The following is a 26317-nucleotide window of genomic DNA, read 5'->3' on the forward strand; positions in this document are numbered from 1 at the left end:
ATCAGAAATGGTAAACAAGTAGCTTAATTTAACAATATTCTGTCTGATGCTCTAATGCATGAAATACCTTTTTGTGTGGGTGAAAAGGTGTCAGCTTCTCCTCATACCCATGAAAACAACACAATGGTATCATTAAGGATGTTCATCGTGTTTCACTGTTGTAGTCATGACTGTAGGGTTCTCCCCGGCCGGCAGGCAGTCCTCTGTCGGCCAGAATCCCAAAGTCTGGGTCCGGCGTCGGCTGTTCAGCCATGCTCCCTGACGTCAGAGCGCCAGGAGTACAAAGCTGACAGCCGACACCATGTTCTCCAGTCTTTCTTGCCGTGTGGTGATAGCAGTTCGCAGTGCCGGTCGGCTGACTCCTGACGATCTTTTCTGAATAAACTTCAGTCCGAAGACTTTCTTCTCCTACTCAAAGCTAAGTACCCTGTTGGGGAAACTTTTTTCTTGCTCCAGTCCGATGTCAGAAAAAGTTAATAATTGTATTTCATGTGGGAAGCAAATACCTCATAAGGATTTTCATTCTTACTGTATTCCTTGCTTAGGCCCTGACCACGATGTAGCTAGTTGTCGGTTTTGTGCTAGATTCAATCAACGTGCAATTAAACGAAGGTACGATTTTGCATTTCATTACTTCGGTAGGCGTTTTAATTACAAAATGTCGTCGGATACGGTTCCGGCTACCAGAGTTCACAAACAACGCAAGGACAAAGACAGGCCTCCGAGGTCCAAATCTGATGATATCGTACAAGCAGAGCCAGCTTCAGGTTCAGCCGTTGTCAGTGAGGTGCTTTTGCAGCCCCTGTCGTCGGCCATTTCGGAACCGATGGCCGAAACGGACTCCCACGAGGAGCCAACTAGGCCTTTGAATATTTCTGTTGCAGGACCTTCGGACAATGCTCCTTCGGATGGGTCTGGAGCCGCTGTGCAGATACTGGCTTCCGAAGGGGTTTTCAGGCCTACTCAGCTTCTAATAAAGGCAAAGCCAAAGACAAAGGCAAAGACTCCTTCCAAATCAAAGACTGCAACACAGGCCTCTTCTGATCCAGCTCCCAAGTCACAGAAACAGTTACTTAAAATGGCGGAGGACTTACTTACTATGATTAGGGGTTTACATCCCCCTCCAGACAAAAGGCCAAGGCAGGAAGTTTATTATGACTCCTCTGATTAGGCTTCTGTTTCTTCAGTTTCTTCTTCTGACCAGGAATTTTCTTTCCCTCCTTATGAGGATTCTGATGCTGAGGAATCCATACCTTCAGCTTCTCCCCTTGAGGATTTCTCTTTTGGGGAAACTTTGCATGAAATGAGGGAACATTTCCACTGGGAAGGACAGGAGTACTCGGAATCTAATAAAAGACTAAGGGATTTTTTTCTTCTTCCCCAACATAGACCCCTGGCTATTCCTTCTATTTTGGATATTGTGGATGATGCTTTTTCGGAGGCTAACTTAACCCTTGACTCTTTTCCTCCAGATCCTGTTAAACCTGACAGATATTACAGGGTTCCTGATTTCCACCAGTTTTTATACAAGAACCCTACTGCTGACCCCAAAACCATTTTGTCAGGGTCCTAAGGGAGTTAAGGCCGCTTCTGCTAAAAACCCCATTCCCACTGAGAAGGATTCCAGATCTTTAGAAAGATGGGGCAAAAAAGTGTACACTTCTGCTACTTTATCTATTAGGGCTTTAAACTGTCAGTTTCATATGCTGAAATACCAGCAATTTCTCCTGTCTGTTTTAAAACAAAAGCTAACCTCCATTTCCACCTGTGCAGATGATAAGGAATTACATGACTTAATGCATGCTACTGAACAAGTTGGGAAGCATGGTTTACACTGTGGATTTGATGCCTTGGAGGCTTCTTGTAGGGCTGCTGCCTCTGGCACAGTAATTAGAAGGCATGCATGGTTAAAGGAACAAAATTTGTCAGATCAAGTAAAAGCTAAATTATTGGATGCCCCTGTTCAGCATAATGTTCTGTTTGGATCTAAAGCTGAAGAGGTGATAAAGAAGATGGAGGACAAGGCAAAATCCATGCAAACAGTTAAAGATTTCTTACAAGTACAGCCACCCAGATTTAGTAGGAATTGGCCTACAAAAAATTGGTCCTTTTCCAACTCAGACAGGCCTCAGAGGGGTAGATACAGATGCTCACGAGGAAGGCCTCAAACACAAGCCTCTTATAGACCAAGACAGTGGACTGCTTCCACCCCTAGGGGAGGGGAGGAGAGGACAGGTCGCAAGCTCATAGGAAACAGACTCAATGACTTCCTCTGTTGGGCTGCAGGAACTTCTTGCCTGGAAGCCCCTCTCAGAGGAAAACTTGCTCTTTTTCACCTAAATTGGACTCATATAACCTAAGACAAGTGGGTTCTAGATGTGGTTTCAAGAGGTTACAAATTCCATTTTCATACCCTACCAAGGCCAAGCGGATGGCCAGATCTTCCAAAACATTAATGGACAGAGGCCTTAAACCAGGTGGAAGCTCTTTTGGCTATGAAAGCCATAGAACTAGTTCCCCTTTCAGAGATGGGACAAGGCTTTTACTCAAGACTCTTTCTAGTCCCCAGGAAGCAAAATTCATGGAGACCCATTCTGGATCTGTCAGTCTTGAACACTTTTCTGGAGATACCAAAATTCAAGATGATAACTCTACAGCAGCTACTTCCAATACTGACCAAAAATGCATGGATGGTAACTTTGGATTTAAAGGAGGCATATTTGCACATTCCCTTCAGGCAGGAATGCAGAAAATACCTCAGGTTCAAGGCCGGATTGAGGCACTTTCAATTCTGTGCGCTGGCCTTTGGATTGTCTACTGCGCCCAGGGTCTTCAACAAATGCCTGGCTCCAGTAGTAGCTTATTGCAGACTCAAGGGAATTCAAATTTACCCTTATCTGGACGACTGTCTTATTCAGGCAGACAACAAAGAGGTCTTACTCCAGCATCTACAGTTTGTTCAGAATCTTCTCAAGTTCCTGGGATTCACTGTAAACATAAAAAAGTCAAATTTGACACCCTCACAACAGATAATTTTTCTGGGCGCTTCTCTAAACACAACAACCCAGATGGCATTTCTGACACACGAAAAACAGTTACAGCTGGCTTCAACTTTCAAAACCTTGGCAACTTTAACTCAGCTATCTGCAAGGAGATTCCTGCAGGCTTTGGGTTACATGGCCTCCTGCATCCTTCTCATACCATATGCAAGACTACATATGAGGAAAATACAGTGGTACCTCAAAAGTGTGTGGTCGCAGCATCGCCTCAGTTTAGACATACTGATCTCCGTCCTGCCTTGTCTTCAAAAGGAATTCCTTTGGTGGTCCAAGGCATGCACTCTAAACAAAGGAAAACCCTTCTGTCTGCCTCCGGCCACTCAGATACTAACCACGGATGCCTCAGGTTATGCATGGGGAGCCCATTTTCAGGGCAACTGTCTGCAGGGCCTTTGAACAAAGGATCAAAAGCACCTGCATATCAATTTAAAGGAAATGTTAGCCGTTCAGAAAGCTCTATTGGCCTTCAGGAATCTTCTACAACCAGGACAACTACTGATACGGACAGACAACACCACAGTTATGTGGTACATAAACAAGCTAGGGGGATCTCATTCCTACCCCCTTTGCAGACTAGCCATGGATCTATGGAACACAGCTCTAGCTTGCAATCTGGACCTTCAAGCTCAGTTTCTAACAGGGAAACAAAACTTTCTGGTAGACAGTCTGAGCAGAAACCTTTCGGACCCACACGAGTGGATGCTGGACACCGAAATATTCAGGATGATAACAGCAGTCTGGGGATGTCCTCATGTAGACCTCTTTGCATCCCACCTCAATCATCAACTACAGATTTTTTGCACCAGGACTTTCCACAAACAAGCTTGGAGAGTGGATGCACTATCATTCAGTTGGAGAAACCTCTCAGGATATGCCTTTCCGCCTCTTCCTCTTCTTCCATGGGTATTCTTAAAGATCAAACTGGACAAACCCAAGATGATAATTTTGCTGGCCCCAAATTGGCCTCGACAGTTTTGGTACCCAACTCTGAAAAATCTATGTCTGGAGCCCCCTTGGGTTTTACCACACATTCCGAACCTTCTGTCCCAGCACCAGGGTCAGGTTCTACATTCCCATGTCAGAACTCTCAGCCTGGCGGCCTGGTTAATCCAGGGTCTTTGATTCATTCTCTCCTACCCAAGCAGGTTCTGGATGTCATTTTAGAAGCCAGACGTCCTAGCACTAGAAAATCTTATGCAGGAAAATGGAAAAGATTTTGTTCCTGGATGCAGGCTCAGGATTCTGATCCTCTTCTTCCTAACATTCCTTTGATTTTATTTTACCTGACAGATCTCTTACATAAGGGTCTCTCCTTCTCTTCCATTAAGATACATGCCTCTGCTATTTCCGCTCATTATAATTCAGACCCTCCAATCTTTTCCCACCAGCTCATGAGACAGTTTCTTAGAGGAGCTAAGAACTTAAGACCTCCTAGATCTCCTCCCATTCCTGCTTGGGATCTCAACTATGTTTTGGAAAAGCTCACCTTACCTCCTTTTGAGCCTGCTGCCTCTTCTGACATTAAGTTTTTATCTTTGAAAACAGCCAACCTGTTAGCTCTGACCTCTGCCAGGAGAGTTTCAGAGTTGCAAGCTCTTATGGCTGTGGAACCTTATATTATTTTTCATCAAGACAGGGTGTCTTTAAAGACTAATCCTACTTTCATGCCCAAGGTGGTTTCTAAAGTGGCTTTAAATCAAACTATTCACTTGCCAACTTTTTCCCCACTCCTCAAAATAAAGGGGAAAGGATCTTACATTCCTTGGATGTACACAGACAGCTACGTTTTTACCTGGACAGAACCAAGGACATCAGAAAATCAGAGTAATTGTTTGTTTCTTATGCTTCAAGTTCCCAAGGTAAAGCCATTTCAGAACAGACCATTTCTAAATGGATTGCTCATGGAGTCAGATTTTGTTATTCACACCATGGAAAGCAAATCCCAGGGAGTATACGGACTCATTCCACCAGAGCTGCTGCCACTTCAGCTGCCTTCCTCAGGGGAGTTCCTACCAAAGACATTTTGGAAGCTGCAACTTGGAGTTCAGTGCATACTTTTTCAAAGCACTACAATCTACCTTTCTACTCTAAGTCCAGGGCAGGCTTTGCTTCTGCAGTCTTGCAGGGCCTTTTAGCCGCCCCGTCTTCTTTATGACCACCTCCCTTTCATTCTGCTTTGGGATTCTACCCTACAGTCATGACTGCAACAGTGAAACACGATGAACATAGTACAGTTGTGTACACTTACATAAATGTAGATGTTCGAGTGTCTTCACTGTTGCAGTCTGGGTTTCCCGCCCTCCTGTCCCCTCTTATTTTTACTTTTGTGTGGTTCCTTTTTTCACCATTCTTCTGAGGTGTATTTGCAAAGGATATGGGACCTTACTCATTTTGGGACTCCTGACATCTGGGGCAAGAAAAACTGGAGAATATGGCGTCGGCTGTCAGCTTTGTACTCCTGGCGCTCTGACATCAGGGAGCATGGCTGAACAGCCGACACTGGACCCAGACTTTGGGATTCTGGCCGACCGAAGACTGCCTGCCGGCAGGGGAGAACCCTACAGTCATGACTGCAACAGTGAAGACACTCGAACATCTACATTTATGGTAAGTGTACACAACTGTACTTTCTAAGGAGGACATACTGGGCAGTGACCAGCATGGCACTAGGACAGGGCATGCTAATTGTACAAAAGATAGAAAAGAAAAGCTGTCTTGATGTGTAAGGTACACATATTCTGTTTGTATTGATGAACATCAGTGCAAGATTCTTACAGCATTTTGTAATGGAGGTTATCAAAACAATGTGATCATATGTGTATCACCAGCATAAAGGAAGAAATAGTGAATCTAATGGGGGAGCTGGCCTTTTTTTCCCCCTCACCAGCTTGAACATCTATCCCAGTTTCTCCCTTATTGAGACATTTATTCTCTATATTTAGGTATCCACAGTTCTTGCTAGAATACTGTTAGAGAATAGCTGAGCATCAGGTGCCTGTGCTCCATAGTGTAATTGGTGAGGATTTGTTTTTGACAGTATTCATCGGCAGTTCCCACAATGCATTGCAAATGCTGACCCAGTTGCCTCCTCCATGCCTTCATCTCTTTCTTATAACATTCTGTATTCATGCTAGTTCAACCAACACTTACTTTGTACCAGAGTGCACTTCATGGTAGGTAGCCACTCATGGGTTCTCTCCATCCCCCGCAGTAGGAGAGCTGATCTTCAGATGCTCCATATTACATTTCCTGACTGGTTCCTTGATTGCAAGGATCACTGCTCAGACCCTGGTCACTGTTATTATGGTCAGAACCTTTACCTCTGTCAGTGGTACTGTGATTTTCATTGCTTAACTGAGATGAAATATTGACATGCAATGTTGAAATGAATTTATTAATCACATTAATTGTGATTTCATGTGTGAAAGTAAGTCAAGAGCCATCCCCCAACTCACACACACATATATGCATACATGCACACTTACGAGCCCCTTTTTGAAACTGATGTGCTAGAAATTACGTATGACTTTTGGGGTCTTGACTAACAAAGTGGCCACTTTGAAAAGTAAGGAAGGGCAAAACTGTGCTGGTGGATATGTGAAAAAGTCTTAGTTTTAGGATGGCACAATTTGTATCCAAGTCAAAAAATAGGAAGGCATGTTTGAGGAATTAAGTCATACAAAAAGTGATAATAGTTTACCTTTTCATTATAAAAGAATCCTTTCCAAAGTACATTGAAAGATGTAAAGATTGTCCTTGCCTCTATTTCAGCTGCCATACTGGATGCAGCCACAGCTTCAGATCTATTTTCTGTAGTGTTCGTAACCTTCTTTTTTCTTTTCCAGTGCCTGGTTCTTGTTCCTGGTTTCCTACTTCTTTTTCTACGTTCTACTTTCATCCAGATGTGAGCAAAAGTTCTTTGTGTATTTTGACATTTTACTTGTGAGTGTGCTTGGTTGCATGCACATTTTTATCAAACACACCACAACATCAGCATCCATTTCAGTGTAGAGCCCTCTCTGCATGCTTGTACCTACATACCATCCACGTTGCAAAGTAAAACTGGCTACACCTTTTTTCGCATGTTTGCATTGTTCTTTGTTTTCTCATCTTTTAGTCTTCAGTTAAGGTTCACTGGCCTCTGAAGCCATTTTTGTTTGTGCAAGTACATTTAAAGGGACATGATCACTATTTGTCACAGGTAGTTTTAAGCACTTTAAGTATGAAAGCTGGAAGTGTTTAAAGAATATATACAATGTTGAATCTTTTTTATAAAAATGTTCACTGTATATTCTTGCATCTTTCTTTATTGTACCAGCTGTCACGAGAATCAGTCATTGTGGAATTTTATTTTGAAATTAATTGATGTGGCTGTTGTGTTATTTTCTGCTTAGCATGAGTGCAATGCATGATATAGGGTACTATTACCAAGTCACTACTGAAATAATGCACTACTTTTTTTCCCAATGTTTTTATTAAAGATAAAATAAGAAAGTAAACATTGTCTAATACATTAATCATACTGAACAGACAACTTTTAACAACAATGAAACTAAATCATCTGTTTACATTATTTAGAGGCCTAAAAACACTTTTTTTTTCTTTGTCAAATGTACCATATGTAGTTGGACTATGTTGGTGATTTTTTTTTAGTGTGGGGGAAATGTGAGACTACATAGTGAACTTAAACATAATTTGATTATTATTTGAATATGTTTTGCTCTGCAGACCTAGACTCCACCATTTCCAGTTTCTACTAAAGCTTGATCCTCTTACGAACCTTCACCTGTTCTGCTTCTGTTTCCATGTGAGCCATTTGTGCAGACTTCTTAGTCTTCCATTTCCTGATAAGGACTTCCACATGTGGGATTGTAATGCTGCCTGAGATTCATAGGTAGGTACTAGGCTATCGGCCCTAGGGCCCATACAAGCCTAGCCAAAAAATGTACCCTGGCTTTCGCTACCCAAGAAAATTATTTTCCTGTGCCCCTGTTGAGCAGAGCCACAGAAGTGATCCCCGGGGTGAATTTCCCATTCAATCGTCAAGATTTTTCTTGAAGAGTGCTAATGAGGAGCTCTGTTTGACAAAGAATAGGTAGTCTGTTCCAGAGTATGGGAAGTCTCTGGGACAGGAATCTATTCCTCCAGCATGTTCTGTTTATTGTGGTGACAAGGTTTAGGTCCCTAGAGCATGTAGCTCGGAGGGATTGGGATTTCTTTAAGTGGAGCATGTCCAACAGCTCTGGGTTTGACATAGCTTTGTATGTTAGGCAGAGATCGCCCCTGAGTAGGCAATATGTGATGGAGTAAAGCTGTAGTTTTTTGAGACGGTCTGCATAGGGCATCTGTTTGAGGCCAGTAATCCTCTTTGTGAGGTATTTCTGTGGTCTTTCCAGTTGTTGTAGATGTCTTGTGAGGTTCATGCCAAAGGGGGCGTTGTACTCTATAATGGGTCTAATGAGTAGAGGGGAACAATGACCTCTTTTTTTCTGGATGAGAATCCTTTTGTGATGAGATGAGCCATGTAGAAGGATAATCCTGACCACTGTGGCGATGTGATTATCAAAGGAGAGACTACTGTCCACCTGTGTCCCAAGGTCTCATCACATTTTCTGCATTAAGTAGACTACCAGCTATGTGGTAGTGCATGGGTACAGAGTTTTTACCAAAGGGGATGACAATACACTTTTTGGCATTGAGCTTCAGGCCATGGCTTTGACACCAGGTATCTGTCTCAGTGAGGCCCTTTTGTAGTTTGTCCACATTGTTAGGAGTTTCGATTATGGCTCCTAGTTTGCAGTCATCTGCAAACTTTGTTAGCCAAAGACTTTCTGTGTTGGCCTGCACTTCAGAGAAGTAGAAACCAAACAGGAGAGGACCCAGGACTGAACCCTGTGGTACTCCACTTGTCACTGGTCTGATGTCGGATTTGGAATCTGCTGCTTTCACAGTGAGGGTTCTGTCCGTGAGCCAGTTGGCAACCCATCTTGTGACATAGGGATTTGTACCTAGTTTAGTGAGCTTATTTATAATTCCAGAGTGGGGGATGGTGTTGAAAGCCTTGGCGAGATCTAGATAAGCTGTGTGAACCATTTTACCCTCATCTATGGCTTTGGTGACTACTACAAATAAGTCAATCAGGTTTAGGAGACCTGATCTGCCTTTTACAAATCCAAACTGGGTAGGGTCCAGAGTTTGGAGATTACCAATGTCTTTGTTTGAGTTTCACGATGATACATTCCATGGCCTTGCAGACCAGGCTCGTCAGGCTAATGGGGCGGTAGTTCTCGGGGTCCGTCGTGGCTCCCCCTTTGTGGAGTGGGATAACTGTCGCGGTGCGCCATTCAGTGGGTACAAAGCCTGAGGTGAGGCTATGATTGAACATGGTACTTAGGTAGGGTGCCAGTTCATTCTGTAGTTCATGTAGAACACAGCCTGGGATATTGTCAGGTCCCATGGATGCTGTGTTCATGGCTTTGGAGAGTGTGTTTTGTGCAGAATACTGGGTGGAATGACACCAGGTATGGATTGACCACTTTCTCTGCTGTTGAGAGATGGGAGCTTTCAGTGATTTGTCTGTTTATTCAACCACTGGGGCATGTTAACCTGCATAGGTATGTAAACAGATATGGCATATGGCCCTAGCAAGCATATCCTAATGTCACTTTTTGTTACATTGAAGATGGAAGGTTCCTTAGGGCACTTCAATCCCTTCCCACACCCACTATCTTAATCTGCATCTGAACACATTGCCAACACTGCCAGAAACCCCACCTTTTAATACCACAATTTATCAAAAGTTAAAAACTAAAACTTCATGCACACCAGGAGTTTTCCACTCAGTAAAGTTTATTACAGTTTAACGATTTCATCTGTATCAGATAAGAGATTTAATCAGAACTGAATCGTCCATGTGTACCATACATTTAAGTATCCTATATTAATATCCTGTAACATCCAAAAAACCTATGAACTTTCAATATCTTAAATCACAAATCTGTGAATTAATAAATCGGTGAACCAAAAGTTTACAAAAGTGTAACACTTCTTTCTGTATTTATAATAAAAAATAAATTAATGTGGTAAAAATTATTGTAGCAAAAATTAGTATTGTAAAATACATTTCATAAATTTGCAGCCCACATCTTTAACATAAGAGTTTTTGGAAATATTTTAATTTAATCCTGGTTACTGCATAGCATTCGGTCTTCATTTTCAGAACAATTCTTTATACTCCAATAGTGATCCCCAATTGCCTCCTCTTAAAATTGCCTGTAACCTTTCCATGTCAAATAAATAAAAACTTTTTTAATTTCCTAAAGTATTGTCTTGCTTGGCTAGTGTACTTTTTGGGGCATTATTCCTAATGTTGTATTCATGTGCATATATTTTAATATGAAACTTCCCTGTCTGTTCTCCCAACATACTATGCTTTGCAGGATTGACATTGAAATCCAATCTTTATGCCAACTTGCCAACTACAAATGTGATTTTCCATGTTAACACCTTATATTGTGTCTCCATTCCTGTATGTCCAGGCATTTACATTTTAGTAGTAAAACTGGGTAGTGGCCTTGAAAATGGCAGCATTCTGGCTCCATGTATTTTTTTCAGCATTGGATTTGGAATCTTTCCCGATCACATGTGCTGCCACTCCTTAATCCTAGAGGAAGAAGCTGCCTGTTAGTTCTTTGTGTCAAAGGACGTACAGGAGCTCATACATTGGCTTCTGTGATCCTTGGTTGAGTATAAGTTTATTTTATGCCTTTATTGGCATGTTTCTGTTTGTAATACACAACTCTTAAGCATAGTCGAGCAGTTGGCACAGAGGATAAAGGTTAGGAGTTGTTAATGAACTGCTTCCTGTAGTACAGGGTTTAATTCCCTCACTTTTCATTTGCATTCTGTTTGATTTTGAGTAATCTGCTTAACCAGACAGTGCTCTGGCAACTGTAAAATTGGGCTGGGCTCCTATTGTAATCTTACAGACTCCATTCCTAGTAACTGCCATTGAAGAACCACCAAACCTTTAACCTGGCTGAGATTGTTTAAAAAGTACCAAACTCTCACACAAATGATGTAACACTTACACCTAATGATGTTACATCTTCACTTAGCTTCCAAACAAGTTACCAAGGAGGCAGGTAGAATCTCATAAGACCATCACAGCATACCACCCTTCAGAAAAGTGTCCTGGTCATTGTTGATTTTATTGTGTAATGCACCATTTCCATGTTTTCACACTTGACAGGCTAGGCAGGAGTAAGGTGATTGTGAGCCACCTCTCCAGGGCCTCAATCCAGGATGTTACAAGGACCTTGAGGACTCTTTCATTTGATGGGTATGATTATGAGCTATTGATGGTCTATGGAGGAGTGAATGCCTTTATGTGCTTAACCCTAATGGCAGTGCAGAGAGAGAGACAAATGTATAACAGGAGTTGTTATGCACATGTTATAGGCATGGAAGACACAGGTCATTAGCTGCATCTCACTTTCACCAAGAATGATGCTTAAGTATTCAGGACAAGGGTAACTGATGTCATTCATACGGAATCCAGAATGTCTCTCTCTGGTATGAAATAGTAGAGAGGCTATCCTGTTTCAACAGTGACAGTTACACCGCTCTCACCAAGGTATTTGGATACTGATGAAAATATTTACTGTTCCCTTAGCATATTTTTTAGGCAGGTTCCACTTACAGAACATTCAGATCTGGACAGCATGAAGGTGGCACAACTTGATGGTCAGAATTTAATCAGACAGATTTGATTGAAGTGTTTGCATAGGTATTTTTATACCTCAAACAGACTTCAAAGAATTGTTTCTCAGGTAGATAGAAATGGTGGAGGTATGATGGGGGAAGAAAGAGAACTGTGAGCATACATTCTGGGAGTGTAATGAGTTGGCACATTTTAAAAATTCCCTACAGAATACTCTGTCAGAAATATTGGGTGAGTAAATGACTGTAAATAAGGATATGATTCTTTTGAGCTGAGAAACAGGATCTGAACCACTCTGACATCGTAAAAGCCTTGTTAAGGTTAATTCTTTTTTTTTTGGGGGGGGGGCAAGAAAATGGAAATCAAACTCTAAACCATCTGTATTGAATATTATAAAAGAGGTAAAAGAACTGAAAGAGGGATATTTGAAAAGGGAGTAGCAAAGACCAATACATGCAGCAGGAGTGCTACAGAATCCTGAAAGCCCAAAATACTGAACATCAAAATCCTGAAAGTTCAAAATACTGAAAACTCAAAATACTGAAAACACACAGGATACCAACACTTACTATATTCCAGCACAATTACATACAGAAACGTATTATACTTCAACTATATGCAGGGGGACAAGCCCCCCTGCACCCCCCATGTGGGCTGTACATTTGCTACTTAAATGTATCAACTCCAAGATTTCACTTCACTACACTAAGTGCAATCTTGGAGTTGATATATTTAAGTAGCAGGGGGTGTGGGGGGTACAGGGGGGCTTGTTCCCCCCCTCCTTTATACTTGGTGAACTGTAATATAGTTTGTGTTTTATTTGTTTCTGTATGTACTTGTGCTGGAATTTAGTAAGTGTTGGTAATCCTGTATGTTTTCAGTATTTTGCGTTTTCAGGATTTTGAGCTTTTAGGATTTTGTAACGCTCCCCATGCAGAATAATGTTCAAGAGGAGGAGTGAGGTTTAAGGGAATGCAGGAATTCAGCATTTATGTAATATAGAACTTGATGGTTACAGGGAAAGAAAAGTTATATGATGCATAAGGTGTGTAAATGGGAAAATGTTAATACGGTTTTTCTGTTAATGTATTTTTGTCTATGTCTTAAGTGATAATTTAATAAAGGTGTTTAAAAATAATTTAAACAGAAAGATATCAGAACTTGACACTTGGAGATAAATATTTGTGCATTTAAAAAAAAAAAAAAAAAAAGAACACTTGCTTCCGGTGCATTGAAAGCATTCCCATTCTACCAGAGTTCAGCAACTGTCATTATTTCAGAACTAAGGATAACTGTTGGGGGATTTCTGGTTGTGTCAGAAATCCAATCACTTCATGTCATTTATCCATAAACCTAACTTAAATCCAAGTCATACTCTGCAGTACAAACTGCAATACCCTTTCCTCTTTCAGGCATATCTCCGTCAATGTCCCCAGGGGACCTTGATAACTGCCTCTCTGATCTTGAAGAGATCACTGTTGAACCTAATACTATCCCATTGGGAGACTTTAATTATCAAACATCACTTGCTATATTTAAACCACAAAATAATAATAATAATAATAATAATAATAATAATAGTGCTCCGCAATTCTTGGAACATCATTGTTGGAAATACAAATTAACTCTCCACTCAGGGTCTCATACTCTTGATCTGGTCCTTACCACAGCAACCCTTTCATGTTCCCCCTCCCTTTGTCACTGTATCCATAGGAAAATCTAACCACAAGTCAGTCATCTTTTTTCCCTTCGATCTTTGGTTAACCCTCCCCATCCGCCAGTCATGTCAGTCGTTATGGACTTAAGTAAGGCTAACCCTCTATAGCTCCTAGATGACTTGAGCACATTTCCAAAGAATCCCCCACCCCTGGATCCAGCAGAGAAGGTGGCTTTTTACACATCTGGCTTCTAACAACCCCTCAGTGTTTGCATAGACAAGTTAGCGCCTATCCGTTCTAAGTACAGCAGCAAATTTAAGGGTGAATCTGTATGATGGAATTTTTGTATCGTATACTGTGTAGCAAAAGAAGAAAAATTGTGAGTAACTACAACAAAAAACTCAATCCCGCCCCCCGCCCCCACTTCACAAGTGTACTGAAACAGATGCAGCAAAGGTCTTAAGAGCTCCATTAGGAAATAATAACCAAGAGTATGAACTTAATGGCCATAGACCTCAAAGGAAACTCTAAATCCTTTTTCTGCTATGTTAGGAAACTGAGAATTAATGCCCAGCAATGCACTAAATTAGTTTACCATAGCATCATTCAGTCCAACCCAAAGGACATGGCAAATACTTTGGCAGGCAAATTTAGTTTGAATTTTACCTCGCCCTTCCATATGGTCCCTTCCACTAGTCCCTCTATATTTCCTCCTCCCAAAAATCACAGAGCGAATTCTAGAATCGATATCCAAAGCTAAAGAGGTTGCCACCATGGGCCAGACAACATTCTGGAGTCCATTCTTATTAGGGATTCACCCTTTCTCAATCTTTTTAGCCTTAGTTTAGCTACTGGCTTTGTTCCAGAAGCTTGGAGAACTGCTACAGTGATGCTCTTAAATAAAGGCTGCTCTGTAAATGCTCGTAAAAGTAGGTTCATCAGTCTTACCAGCCCTATTTGTAAAACCATGGAAACTTTTGAATCCAAAGTTCTAAGTGCAGACATAGACAGAATTGCTGACCCTGACCCAAACCAGTTTAGGGCAGGTCCGGTCTTATTGACCTCATAAGTTTCTTTGAAGAGGTCACTAAGCAGTCATCAGTGGTCTGTCTGTGCATGCTGCCTATCCCAGTCTGGCCAAGGCTTTTGATATCCTGTGTGCTGGTGTAATAGGCACATTAAACTCAGTATAAATCCCCATGAATCTCATTGGATTGTAGATCAGCATTCTGACAGGGCACAAGTTGTGAAATTTGCAGGTACCTTCTTGGAACATAGAGCTTTAACTGTCCTCGGCCGGAACTACTTCACTTTTGCATCTGTTTTCCTGATATCAAGTCTAATACCCCAGGATTGGGGCTATCTAAGTTTGCTGATGATGTAAACTTGATAGTTTTATTTAGTCCTCACTAATTCCAAATCGATCCAGCATAGGCTGGACTACGAACACAACAGCAGGTCAGAAAATGATCTTAAACTGAATGCTAAAAACTGTACTTTTTGGCAAGCAAGCCATTCCCACTTGCTGTCATATAAAAAATACGCCAGTTATGAATGGCACGGCTAATAAGAGACCTCAGTACATTTCACTACCATATCTCTGCAGTAGTTAGAAACTCCTTATGTCTAGCCTGGGTGATAAAGGGATTTTCCTACAGATCTAAAGCTGTCATAAATCCACTGCACTCTCCCTCTTATAAAATTTATTGAATATAGTGGTCCTTTTGGCAAGTACCAAGCAAAGCATATTACCCAACTAGAAAGGCCCCAGATATTTCTAAGATATTCATGGGTCTTAAAATCCTCAGGCAACTCTGACAGATTAGCTCAACTATCCTTGCATTCTGTGGCTGTTTCACGGTGACTTATGTCTAGCCTTCCATGCCATAAAGACACTAGCAGTTTGGCCTCATATGCCTTCGCAGGACCACCTATATATCTCAACCACCAATGCAAAAGGACTTAATCTGCTCTAACAAATTTAAGAAAATGTAGTAGAGAGTAAGAGAGAGATTTATAACTCAGTACATTCCCCCATCTATGGAACAAACTTCCTTGATATGTTAAACATAGCAGCACTGTGGCCAACTTTGAAGACATCTTAGATGCAAGGCTGGGTAGCCACAAATTCACCCCAGGGAATTTGCTTGTATGGCTGTTCTAGATAACCAGGTGAGCACCATTAATTTGTTTTCGTAAAGCTTTAAAATAGCTAGGCATCTCATGGGTCCCATTGACTGCTTGCTTGTAACTTCTGTTCTCCTGTTTCTGTCATTATAGCAGATTGCAGGGGAAATTAATTGATCAGTCATGATAAACTGATGTTTTTGCGAACAGTCATTTATTGATTGTTTACTGAGACGTAGTTGCTTGATACTTTGTGTTCATTTTGGGTGTTGTAGGACTGGTTGTTGTGTTCTTGTATGGCCAGAACCTGTCTGGATTCATGGCAGTGTATCAAATAACACAAGTCAAAAACTGACAAATCACTGTAACATAATGAACAGTACAGTTGTGTAACTGATATGTCAACTTAATAAAACTAACACCTGTAAGGGCATACTTACAGAGAAATATCCAACAAAATAAGCCTTTGGTTACAGTGGATGCCTCTTTCTTTCTGTATTTCCATCTGTCAAGAGACTGGTGATCCTGTTTTGACTTACTGAATGCATTCCACAATTTTATTTTGACTGTTGTAGGAAGTTCAAAGTGCAAAATGCAGCCTGCACCTCATCATCCTTTTTTTTCTAATGCTAAAAAAGAAAATCCGTTCCAACAAGCTCTGTTATTTACAGACACAGTTTTATTTATAGACAGAACTGCCACAATTTTTATAAGAAATTGTAGAAGAAAAACACTGTAAATTTTTTAATCTTCTTGTGCTTAAGCTGTAAATAAAAACCTGCTGTTTCAGTATTTTATAATTAAGATTTGGGTAAATACTACAATAACCTTGTGTGCATGTATGTGTATGTATATATATGTGTGTGTGTATATATATATATATATATATATATATATATATATATATAGGTTCACTACATATGCTCGAAAACCCGTAATCCAGATGACTGAAATACCGAGCTGACAATACCTACAGACCATAATCATGAAAACACATAATACTGAAGCTCAGACTATCGTCAGACCATAATATCGAAAAAATGTCTTCAACGGCTGTAACGTGTGGTGACATTTCCGAAACAAACACCACAATACCAGTGCTGTGCTTATACACAGAATCGTGTAGCAAGAAACAAATCATAGTATCCGACAGCGTTATACTTCATTGCAACCCCACACATCAATATGTTGCACTACGTTTCCCAAGACATCAATAACAGAGACCCAACAAAGCACCTCAGACGTGGAAAACATTCCTACAACAATGAACACAGAAATCCACGCATAATGGTACAACAGTGCACTTGACATCACATTTTCATCAGCCGAGCAATACATCTCACAAACTCCACAGAAGTATACTCATCCCGGTTATCCAGCACATTTTGGAATTTGTGTAGTCTATGAAGTACCCTCCTCCATTTTGGTGATGGCAGACATCCTGCAGCAAGATGCTCACGTAACCTGTCTACATGGGTCTGTTCCCTGGTTAAGCATGTCATCAAGACTGATCGATTAGTAGCTCTATTACCTAGGAGACATTTAAGATGGCGATGCCACGCCTCAACAGAGTTTTGTGTTCGTGGCAAGAATAATCTGTTCAACTCTGCAATATTCCAAAAAGTTATAGGGAATAATGGTGTGAACCGTGTAATTGTCATTGATCGTGTTGTGAACTTAAGCACATGGCCCAACACATACAGTCGGAGAAGTATTTGATAATGTCTCTACCCTCCTCAGGGAAGGAATCCTTTAGTGTGGTAAATGTAGTAATGACCTCTGATTCATGCAAGAAAGCCAGCCCTACAAGTGTCTTAACAGCTAGTTGAAACGTATGACATTTATTATACAATGCACCCAATCCCAACTGTTGAACCTTGCGCCAGATATTCTGGCCAAAATGGAATAGACAACTCTTAGCTGTAACATCACTGAAGTTAAGCCTGACACTTTTAATAGTGACAACTTCGTAATCTAAGATATACTGCAGAGAAAGCGTAAAGTTGTGGGAGGCAAATAGGTAAAGAACACAGTGCCATAACATGCCATAACATATTATATGCACATAGGGACTTCTTTGGCATTAGACAGTATATTAAAGGGACACATTTACTATAGCCACACCCCTTTACAATGTCGTGTATGCTGTACAATTGACTGCATACAGCGCCCTTGCAGAAATATGTGACATCCATCAATCAGATGGTTGCCACACTCTGTTCATGCTACTTGTTCAGCGTACTGAGCACAACTGCATGTGTTCCAGGTGCTGGATCTGCAGTCAGTTTTACAAGAAATTCTCCCGATTGCAACAGGAACTTACTGATATGTAAAGTTTCCAGAGTTAGATTTGGTATATGGGTTGCAGATGTGGTCTTACACCGTACTCGCCTAATCTGCTGTAGCATACCCTTTCTATGTGGCAGGCTGGGTACACAACTTAAGGACGTAGATGCCATAGCATCATCCACTAACAAGCAAGGTATGTCCCTGGACATAGCAGCCTTTTCCCATAGTGTACCACACACGTTGTACCTCTCAATTTCTATTGGATCCCCGCATGGTTGTGCAGCATCGACTTTAGCAGCCTCTCACCGTCAGACAGGGATTCTGTCACTGTTCTGCCTCTACAGCTATTGCTCTGCTTCCCGTTGCAGCACCAATACCATCTGATGTCTGATTTCCTCTCTAGATGGTATATGTAACCATTGATAATGAGGATTTCCTTGCACTTTTGTGATTTTAATCTTGGGTAAAGCTCGCCCATGATACCGGGTGCATTATAATGTTTGTCAGCCATGTCTGCGATGTCAGCCGTTGTATGAAATTACACAAATAACACCCGTCTTATATAATGAATATTCATACACTTCTACATGTGTATGGAGCAGGGGATTAGTTAGTCGATATTCTGGGCTTTGGTATTGTGTGTTTTCATGATTATGGTCTGTAGGTATTGCGGGCTTGGTATTCCGGTCATCAGGATTATGGGTTTTCAAGCATATGTGGTGAACCCATTTATGTGTGTGTGTGTGTGTGTGTGTGTGTGTGTGTGTGTGTGTGTGTGTGTGTGTGTGTGTGTGTGAGTGTGTGTGGGTTCTCTTCAGAAGCTCGAAATACTGAAATCTCGAATTTCATGATCTCAAGCCCAAGAAGTCAAATCCACAGACTAGCGAAAGTTTAGAAGCATGAAATTCAAAGCCTTGAATACCAGAGGATGTCCTTCAAGAATGCAACTGCAGTCCTTACATATGGGTTGTCCTGCCTCAGGCAGCACTCGGTCAGCCGGATTCCAAAGTCTGGGTCCGGCGTCGGCTGTTGTCGCCTCCACCCCGACGTCAGACCGGCTGGGGTATAAAAGCATCAGCCGACGCCATCTTCCTCAGTCTTTCTTGCCGCGCGGTGCCCGAAGCAGAAGTAGTTCACAAGTGCCAGTCGGTCAGCTCCTGTGTTTTCGTATCCGAAGTCATCAAAAAGCTAAGTACCCCATTGGGGAACCTTTTCTTGCCTCAGCCGATGTCAGAAAAATCTGAAAAAGTTAATAATTGTTTGTCTTGTGGTAAACAAATACCTCATAAGGACTTCCATTCTTACTGCCTCCCCTGCCTTGGCCCAGACCACGACGTCTCGGCCTGTGCTTGCTTCAATAAGCGCACACTCAGGCGCCGGGCAGAGTTAGCTGAAGACTTTTTTGGCAATAAATTCGCTTATACCATGTCGTCGGAACTACCGACACCTCACATTTCCAAAATGCGGAAAGACCGGGACCGACATTCTCGGCCCGTGACTTCCACCGACACCATGCCAAAAACTACCGCGAGTGCATCGGTCTCTTCTGAGACGGTTGTCCCACCGCTCTGGACTGACGACACCGCTTTACCGATCACGCCGGCCCCGGAGACTGCTCCGGTGCCGGTTGTTGTTTTTCCTCCAGAAACTGAAACCCAAGATTTGCCTGAGACCATTCCGGTGGACAAGGTTACTCCAGCACGTGGGGCAGCTAGGCCCCCTATGTCTATGTCTATCAAGGCCTACACATGTGCTAAGGCTGCCAGCCAGGCTAAGTCTCACCCTCCTAAAGCTTTGCCTCAGCCCACTACTGATAAGCAAATCATGTCTTTAGCTGCAGATTTAATTTCTTTAATCAGAGGCTCCCAGGCCCATGTTGACAGAGGTTCTCAGCCACCTTCAGACAAAAGGCCTAGGGTTGAGCATACAGACACCCTTTCTTCAGATGAAGCCTCTGGTGACTCCGATCACTCAGATACCCAGGAAGAGTCCTTCCAGGCCTACGAGGATTCGGATGCGGAGGAATCTATCCCTTCTGCCTCTCCTCCTGAGGATATTTCTTTTGGGGAAATTCTTCACTCCATGAGAGAGCATTTTAAGTGGCAAGGTCAGAAATTCTCCGACTCCAGGAAATGGCTTCGTACCTTCCTTAAGCTTCCCCAACACAGGCCTTTAGCTGTCCCTCCAGTGTTAGATGTACTGGATGATGTGTACTCAGACTCCAGTGCTTCTCCTGATTCTCTCCCCCCTGCTCCTGTCAAGCCAGACAGATACTACAGGGTTCCTGAAACTCACAAGCATTTCTTTAAGGCCCATTCTGTAGATCTAGAAACTTTTTCCCAGGGGCCCAAAGGGGTGGCCACATCCATGGCCAAAAATCCTTTACCCTCAGACAGGGAAGATAGGTCCCTGGAGAGGTGGGGCAAAAAAGTTTATACCTCAACCACTCTTGCCATGAGGGCCCTCAATTGCCTTTTTCATATGTTTCAGTATCAGGATTTCTTGATGGATGACTTGCAGAAAAAGTTAGCCTCTCCTGAGCCTTTAGATAGAAAGGCCTTGCAGGATTTGGTCCATAACACACAGCAGGTTAGCAATCATTTTCTTCAGTGTGGCTATGATGCATTGGAAGCTTCATGTAGAGCAGCTATGACAGGGGCAGTCATAAGTAGACATGCATGGTTAAAAGAGCAGGCATTGCCAGATCATGTTAAAGTAAAGCTTCTAGATGCACCTCTGGAAAAGAACAAGCTATTTGGTGCTAATGCTCAGGATGTGTTGAAATCAATTGAGGAAAAGGCTAAATCAGTGCAAACAGGATTTCCTCCAGGTTCAGCCACCAAGGTTCAGCAGGAATTGGCCTTCTAAGAATTGGTCCTTTCCGGAGACTGACAAGTTTCAAAGGGGAAAAAACAGGCGTGCCCGAGGAAGAGGGCAATACAGAGGCTCCTACAGGGGACTCCAATGGCAACCGACTAATCAGAGAGGTGGCGCAGGGACTTCCCCTGCTCCACAGGGACAATCACAATGACTTGACTTTGACACTGCCGACCAAGGCTCAAAGAGAAGCACCCTTAGGCAGAAAATTATCCTTATTTTCAAAAAATTGGCATATTTTAACAAAGGACAAATGGATTCTGGACGTAATAGACCAAGGCTACAGGTTCCACTTCCATACTTTACCAACAAGACAAGGCATGCCAAACCTGCCACAAAATCAAAGGGCAGAGGCATTCGAACAAGTTTCAAAGCTGATACAAATCAAAGCAATAGAAAAGGTTCCTCCTCAGGAACAAGACCAGGGATTTTATTCAAGACTGTTCCTTGTTCCAAGAAAAGAAAAGCAATAGAGGCCTATACTGGACTTGTCCGCTCTAAACACTTTTCTCATTGTACCAAAATTCAAAATGCTGACGCTACAGCAACTCCTTCCCATGCTGGGCAAGGGGTCTTGGCTGGTTACTCTGGACCTCAAGGAGGCATACCTGCATGTCCCAATCAGACACAGTTGCAGAAGATACCTCAGATTTCTTGCAGGGTCAGAGCATTATCAATTCTCAGCATTGCCTTTTGGCTTATCTACTGCACCCAGAGTATTCACGAAATGCCTGGCTTCAGTAATTGCACACTGCAGACTCCAGGGGATACAAATATACCCTTACCTGGACGACTGCCTTATACAAGTGGACAGCAAACAAGCCTTGACAAAAAACTTGAATTATGGCATTCACTTACTACAGTCTTTGGGATACACAGTCAAATTACAAAAATCAAGACTACTGCCATCCCAACAAATAATTTTTCTAGGTGCCAAACTAGACACAGAATCACAAATGGCTTACCTCACAGAAGAGAAGCAAGAACAATTACCACATTTCTTCGAAAGCCTAGCAAAGCTCACCCAGATGACTGCAAGGAAAATCCTGCAGGCTCTGGGTTTCATGGCATCTTGCATTCTACTGATTCCACTGGCAAGACTACACATGAGAACTACAATGGTACCTAAAAAGTTTATGGCCTCAACACAGCCACGACTTAGAAGCAATTATCCCACTCATCCCATGTCTACAAAGGGAATTTTTGTGGTGGGCCCAAGCAAGCCAGTTAAACAAAGGTATGCCTTTCAACAAACCTCAAACAAGCCAAACCTTTACAACAGACGCCTCTGACCATGGATGGGGGGGCGCACATGGAGGGCAGATGCATTCAAGGGCAATGGGCCCCCCAGGAAGTACATCTACACATCAATCAAAAAGAGATGTTAGCAGTGATTCATGCAATCGAGGCCTTCGGAAAATATCTTCAACAAGGTCATCTGCAAATAGACAGACAACACCACTGTTATGTGGTACATAAACAAGCAGGGAGGTATTCATTCTTACCCCCTTTGCAGACTAACAATGACTCTTTGGGAAAAGTCTCTGAAACTGAACATACAGCTGCAATCCCAGTTTGTTCCGGGCAGGGACAATGTTCTGGCAGACAGTCTAAGCAGAAATATCCTGGACCCGCACGAATGGATGTTGCATCCAGACATTTTTGCACAAATAACTCATGCATGGGGTAGGCCGGACATAGATCTCTTTGCCTCCCACCTCAATCATCATCTAAAAAAGTTTTGCTCGAGGACACACCATCCACAAGCGTGGAGAATAGATGCTCTCTCATTCAGCTGGAACTCTCTAACAATCTATGCATTCCCACCTCTACCATTAATAACCAAGGTATTACTGAAGATCAAAGCAGAGCAACCGAAAGGCATCTTAATAGCTCCAGATTGGCCAAGGCAGCACTGGTACCCATTACTAAGGAGCATAGCTCGCACAAACCCGTGGCCCCTGCCTCAATGGCCTCTACTCTTGACTCAACACAATTACAGGACGGTTCATCCCAACCTGCAAACTCTGCAGCTGACAGCTTGGATGGTTCCATGATTTCTCCACATATCTCTCTCTCCAAGGAAGTTCAACAGATGATATTGGAAGCACGCAGACCTTCCACCAGAAAGACTTATTCAGCCAAATGGAAGAGATTCAACATCTGGAATACCAACAGGGGACAGGATGCCTCAGTAATGAACATCCCACAGATACTGGAATACTTGGCAGAAATGCTGCATAATGGACTTTCCTATTCTTCCATTAAAATACACGCTTCAGCAATTTCAGCAAAATACAACACTGATCCACCTGTGTTTTCACATCCTTTGCTAAGACAATTTCTAAGAGGGATAAAGAATATCAAACCTCCTAGAAAACCACCAGTGCCTGCATGGGACCTCAACTTCGTGTTGGAAAAATTAACTCTTTCTCCTTTTGAACCAGCAGCATCTTCAGAATTGCAATTTCTCTCCTGGGAAACAGTTTTCCTGTTGGCAATTACCTCAGCTAGAAGAGTTTCGGAGTTACAGGCCCTCATGGCAGTACCTCCATTCCTCATTTTTCATCAGGACAGGGTTTCTTTAAGAACCAATCCTTCTTTTATGCCAAAAGTGATATCCAGGGTGTCTCTAAATCAAGCAATTCACCTGCCTACTTTCTTCCCCAATCCTCAAAATAAAGGGGAAAAGCTGCTGCACACTCTGGACATACACAGACAGCTAAGCTACTATTTGGACAGAACAAAGGCCAACAGAAAGTCTGATCAATTGTTTGTAGCATACGCTCCCGGAGTGCAAGGAAAGGCAATTTCCAAACAAACAATTTCAAAATGGATTGGACATTGCATCAGATTCTGTTATTCTTTCCATGGAAAGGATGTGCCAGCCAATATCAGGCCACACTCCACCAGAGCTACAGCCACCTCCACAGCCTTCTTAAGAGGGGTGGCTACAAAGGACATTCTAGAAGCTGCTACATGGAGCTCCGTGCATACATTTTCCAAACACTACAACCTGCCTTTATATTCCAGATCCCGAGCAGGCTTTGCCTCGGCAGTCCTGCAGGGCATTTTAGCTACACCATCCTTATCTTGGAGCCTACCACCCCCAGCTTGGCTATGGTATTCTACCCATATGTAAGGACTGCAGTTGCATTCTTGAAGGACATAGTACAGTTTTGTACCTACCATAAATGTAGATGTCCGATAGATATGCAACTGCAGTCAGGTTTTCCCTCCCTCCTACCCCTCTGTGTATTGGGTCCACTTCCCCTCTTTTATACTTAGCTGGGGATATCTGTTATGGTGTATCTGTTTATTGCTATTGTCTGTCTCTCGAAATTTTATCCAGTTCTAAATTTAGCCTTCCTTGGAGGGCACCTGGCATCTGGGGCAAGAAACACTGAGGAAGATGGCGCCGGCTGATGCTTTTATACCCCAGCCGGTCTGACGCCGGGGTGGAGGCGACAACAGCCGACGCCGGACCCAGACTTTGGAATCCAGCCGGCCGAGGGCTGCCTGAGGCAGGACAACCCATATGTAAGGACTGCAGTTGCATATCTATCGGACATCTACATTTATGGTAGGTACAAAACTGTACTTTTTGAATTTCGTGCTTCTAAATTTCCGATGTGGTCATGTATTCAGGTAAGTGTGTGTGTGTTAAGGGGTTTGGGTAGGGGCTTTGGTGTGTGTCAGTGTGTTTTGTTGCTGTGATGTGTGTGTGCGAGGAGAATGTAGCTTGTGTGGTGGTGGTTTGTGTGTGTTTGTATGTAGTGCAACCTCGAAGTGAGAATATTTAAGTAGGGGGGTATGGGGGGGTGCAGGCGGGCTCCCCCCCCCCTGTTTTCATGTAATAGACAGATTGTGTGTTTGTGTGGAGAATGGTGTGTGTGTGTGTAGTAGTAGTAGTACTGCAAAATTCAAAACCCTCCGGTATTCGAGGTTTTGAATTTCGCTGTTTTCAGTTTTCATTGTTGTGTGGATTTGGCTTCTTAGGCTTGAGACACTGAAATTTGAGATTTCAGTATTTCGAGCTTCTGAAGTGACTCCATATGTGTGTGTGTGTGTGTGTGTGTGTGTGTGTGTGTGTGTGTGTGTGTGTGTAAATTTATTTATAAATAAATATATATATATATATATAGATATATATATATATATGTATATAGATATATATATATATGTATATAGATATATATATATATATGTATATATATAGATATATATATAATATATATATATATATTTATATATATATATATATATATATATATATATATATATTTATATTTATATTTATATACACAGAGTGCAATGAAAAAATATTTGCCCCCTTCCTGATTTCTTATTTTTTTGCATGTTTGTCACACTAAATGTTTAAGATCGTCAAACAAATGTAAATATTAGACAAAGATAACCCAAGTAAACACAAAATGCAGGTTTTTAAGTGATGATTTTATTTATTAAGGGAAAAAAAAACTATCCAAACCTACATGGCCCTATGTGAAAAAGTAATTGCCCCCTAATCCTAATAACTGGTTGTGCCACCCTTAGCAGCAACAACTGCAATCAAACGTTTGCAATAACTGGCGATGAGTCTGTCACATCATGTTGAGGAATTTTGGCCCTCTTCTTTGCAGAATTGCTTTAATTCAGCCATATTGGAGGGTTTCAGAGCATGAACCACCTTTCTAAGATCATGCCACAGCATCTCAGTTTGATTCAAGTCCGGGCTTTGACTACGCCACTCCAAAACCTTAATTTTGTTTTTTTGTAAGCCATTAAGAGGTGGACTTGCTGGTCTGTTTTGGATCATTGTCCTGCTGCAGAACCCAAGTGCGCTTCAGCTTGAGGTCACAAACTGATGGCCGGACATTCTCCTTCAGGATTTTTTGGTAGAGAGTAGAATTCATGGTTTCATCAGTCACAGCAAGTCGTCCAGGTCCAGAAGCAGCAAAGCAGCCCCTGACCATCACACTACCAGCACCATGTTTGACTGTTGGCATAATGTTCTTTTTCTGAAATGCTGTGTTACTTTTACTCCAGATGTAATGGGGAGTACACCTCCCAAAAAAGTTCAACTTTTGTTTCGTCAGTCCACCGAGTGTTTTCCCAAAAGTCTTGGGGATAATCAAGATTTTTTTGGCAAAAGTGAGATGAGCCTTTTATGTTCTTTTTGGTCAGCAGTGGTTTTCGCCTTGGAACTCTGCCATGCATGCCACTTTTGCACAATCTCTTTCTTATGGTTGAGTCATGAACACTGACCTTGACTGAGGCAGGTGAGGCCTGCAGTTCTTTAGATGTTGTTCTGGATTATTTTGTAACCTCTTGGATGAGTTGCCGTTGCACTCTTGGGGTAATTTTTGTAGGCCGGCCACTCCTGGGAAGGTTCACCACTGTTCCATGTTTTCTCTATTTGTGGATAATGGCTCTCACTGGGGTTCACTGGAGTCCCAAAGCTTTAGAAATGGCTTTATAACCTTTTCCAGACTGATGGATGTAATTTACTTTGTTTCTCATCTGTTCCGGAATTTCTTTAGATCGCGGCATGATGTCTTCCTTTTTGGGATCTTTTGGCCTACTTC

At 42.2% G+C, this 26317-nt stretch overlaps 1 protein-coding gene across 4 annotated transcripts in view; it reads left to right on the forward strand.

The window, feature by feature from the left end:
* LIMA1 (LIM domain and actin binding 1) overlaps positions 1 to 26317 on the forward strand; it is a 1567671-nt gene that overhangs the window by 1494437 nt on the left and 46917 nt on the right. The gene's annotated exons all lie outside the window — the stretch shown is intronic.

The sequence above is a fragment of the Protopterus annectens genome, chromosome 9.part0, assembly GCF_019279795.1.
Source record: "Protopterus annectens isolate FY-2018-M chromosome 9.part0, PAN1.0, whole genome shotgun sequence".
Classification (NCBI taxonomy): domain Eukaryota; kingdom Metazoa; phylum Chordata; order Ceratodontiformes; family Protopteridae; genus Protopterus; species Protopterus annectens.